The 3596-nt window shown below is 46.1% G+C and overlaps 1 protein-coding gene across 1 annotated transcript in view; it reads right to left on the bottom strand.

Annotated features, from left to right (window-relative positions):
* Window positions 1-3596, bottom strand: part of MYO16 (myosin XVI) — a 603762-nt gene that overhangs the window by 450520 nt on the left and 149646 nt on the right.

The raw sequence follows: 3596 nt of genomic DNA, 5'->3' as shown, positions 1-3596 counted from the left end.
CCTGAGTCTTCCCAAAAAAAAAAAGAAAAAAAAAAAAAAGATTGGGAAGAGCTAAGACCGGAGGCAAGAAGAGCAGATCTGAAAGCGACTGCCATAATCCAAAATAGAAAAGTCAATTATTTTTAGGAGAGAGACTTTTGGGCTATAGGGCACGTGCTCTTTCAGGAGAGACAGAGAGAAGAGAGACAGAGAGACAGGAAGCAAGAAAATGAAATGGATTCTGTTTGCTAAGGCTAGTAGACAGGAAGTGTTTCTATTCCACCTTTGTAAATTCCCTGCTGGTAAATGTTATGAGCTGGATTGCAACTGTTTTGCAGCTGCTTTGTGCCTCTTCCACCCTCTGGGGCTGCAACACCCATAACCCAGACTGTATAACACCTGCAACTTCCTCAAATCAAGGCCCTGACTTCAGAGTACGAGCTTTGCTGGGACTGGTGGCATCATGAACCTGCCTCTTCCTCCTCTCCGGGTAGAGCTCATTTTCTAGGCAGCCTATTTTCTGTAAGAAAATCACTCTTCGGGGGGAAGGCCACACCACAATCTCTTCTCCATTCTCCTCTTGGGATTTTGGGCACACATGCACACATGCCTGGTGAGCTTTAAGCCACCAGGTCCAAGACTAGAGCAGTCGTTGACTACGTGGGAGTCCAGCAAGATAACCATTATGCCATTTGCTGGTTCCCAAAAGCCAATGTTTTAATTAAGAATGTAACCAAATGACTGGTGATAGGTGTGGACTTTAAAAAGATGTCATGGATGTAGAATCAGTAAGATCTGGGACATTTAGACATGGGGGTTTGGGAGAAGAAAAGTAAAGCGGGACACCTGGGCTCCTGGCTGACGGCTGAAATGTGGGATGGGTAGAACCTGAAAGGCAACAGGAAGTTCCATACTGAACAGGCCATTTCAGGCAAGCAGACACCCGGTCGAGGAACATACAGGACTAAAGCTCTTGAAAAACAATTAAGCTACGACAAATAAGCACGAAGTAATGCGACAAGCAAAGGGTGAGATGACCCAGCAAAGGAGTGCAAAGAGAGGAGAGGAGGTTCCTCAAGAGCCCTCCTGGGATGATGAAGCTCAGAATCCGGGTACACAAGTGCAGCACTCAGACAAAATTTAGGAAGATGGTCAAACACACAGGTGCGGGCAGCTCTGGGAAGGTCACTGCAGGCAGTTTTTTGGGAGACTGTGACCAAGGCCAGTGAGTCACTGAGAGATGACGAGATGGAGAACAGAGCAGAGGTCTCTGGACAGAGAACCAAGGAGAGCAGTTGTGATGGCTGCAGGAGCCCTTCTGGTAGACTGGTGGGGATGGTAGCTGAACTCGAGAGGGCCGAGGACCGGGAGAATTAATGTGCACTCTGTATTCTAAAAGGATGGGCTTCAAGGGTGAGACAGTGGATGATGTTATATGCAGAGCCAAAAAAATCTTCCTTTTTTTTCCCCAAGGCTTGGATGTCTATCTTCTACACAGAGTCTGTTGCTCCTGGACCATGAAGGCCTCTCCCTCAGGACTTCCTTCCCTGGACCGTGTTTTTTGTCCTCACTCGCTCTCTTTGCAAGCCGGCCAGTTCACCGTGCACTGCACCGCAGACCTAATACCCATCAAATGCTCAATGGGCCCTCCACGTTGTCTCAGGGTACAGCCGGGAAGCTCAGGAGGCGAGGCGAGGCGAGGTATAGCTGCACCCGAGTTTACAGTGTAAGCCGGTGATGACAGAACAATTAGAATTTGTGACTGGCGATTTTCCATGTCATCAGCACGTTCTCCATGTCACCTGCCTCCTGCTGCCACCTGCATCCTGACGTGACAGGAGGATAAGGGCTCTGACTTGAAACGAAAGATGCAGGGAGAACACTCAAGGGCTGCAACCACCTGTTCTATATAATAATTACAATAATGCAGGGCTGAGATACCAAGAGCCGCATACTAATAGAAATCGCATCCGGAATATGAGAACGCTCTGAGGACATCAGCCCAGGCTGTCACAGCAGATCATCCTAAAAGTGCACCAACAAGAGGGCCAGAGAAAAATCGAATTAGATCGTATTTACTGGAACTTGGCAGATGATACAGATAAGTAGGAGAGAGAGAGACAGAAGCAGAACCAGATTCTGAATGAGGTGAAGGAAGGGCGGTGGGACAGGAGGCCAGGCTGTATCAGAGCGACAAATGGAAACAGAATTTTACAAATGTAAGAGGCACGAACTTGAGTTTGTTCCAGCAAACACGTACTTTACAAACCGCCTGTGACAGTCACAACTGTGAGATTTTCTCCTAACCTATCAGAGTAAGTGCTTTTCACATATTACCCCTTTAACTGTTTGTTTAATCAGCTTCCCAGAGGAATACACTTATTTTTATTCTTTATGTAAGACTGATAATATAATTCAGCAAATACTAAAATTTCCCATCAAACTAAATACATTAGTGAGTTGGAAAGATTTATAAGTTATGTTAATATTTTTACAAATAACAATACTTAATTTTATTTTCTAAAAAGAAATATTTCTTACACTGGCATTAAAAAATTCAGAACAATAAGAAAAATAGGAAATAATAAACTGTCAATATAACTGACACTAGCTAAGTGAGAAAAGTTCTTTTTTTATTGAGCACTCAAAGTTTTGTATTTTTAAATTTAACTTATTTTAAATTTTGTCAGATGGCATGTGTACTCACCAGAGAGAGAGATATTAAAGAGAGAGAGAGAGAGAGGTGAGAAAGCATGCCCCATGGGGAATGGTCATGCTGCAAACCCCTCTCCCCCATCTATCCCCTCCTTTTGGGATTTTGGGCCTGCATACACACGCACTCCATGTGTTTGTCAAGCTACTGAATCCAGGACTCGAACCACCTGGTTAGCTATGTGGGATCCAGCTGCCCTAACCATCAGCCCTCAGGGCACTTCACTGAGGTACAATGGACATACAAAACGCTGCACGCATTTAACATATCGTGGTAAGTTTTCAGGTAAGTATCCACCCATGGAACCATCACCACATTCTACAATACCCTAAGTACAGCCACCACAAAGCGCCTCCCACGCTCTTTAGTAACTATTATTGTTACTATTAATATATTTGGAGCTAAGAACACTTAACTCAGACCCACTCTCCCGGTCCCTTTCAGAGACAAGGCAGCACGGTTAACCACAGGTACCCTCCAGACCGGATCTCCAGGCCCAGTCAGAACTGGGAACTACACGCCCAGGGTTACTAAGGCCGAGTAACAGTCCAACAATGAGTCTGCCTAACTTCCAGCTCTGTTTCCTTTAGGCATCACGGAGTCTGTCTCCGATAAGCCACCGCTGACAAGATCTGCAGACCATGGGTGCCCTCCAGTAGGTAGGAGCAGGCCCTGGGAACACGGGGCTGCGGGGGGGCTCACAGCACAGCCTGCCCAGAGAGTGGCCACCCCAGACCCCGTCATGACCTCTGGCAGCACAGCACTCACATTAGCCCTGTCAGGGAGACCTTACTAATTTGCTTCAGAATTACTGAGACTATTTTCTCAGGGATCTTGGCTGCTAAGTACTAATTATTATTATTCCAAACCACCCTCAGAATAAGCCTTTGAGACAGGGGGACTG

Source organism: Tupaia chinensis, unplaced genomic scaffold (assembly GCF_000334495.1).
Source record: "Tupaia chinensis unplaced genomic scaffold, TupChi_1.0 Scaffold000644_1, whole genome shotgun sequence".
In the NCBI taxonomy this organism is placed as follows: Eukaryota; Metazoa; Chordata; class Mammalia; order Scandentia; family Tupaiidae; genus Tupaia; species Tupaia belangeri.
The sequence above is the reverse complement of the archived record's forward strand: the minus strand, read 5'-3'. Positions and strand labels throughout refer to the sequence as shown.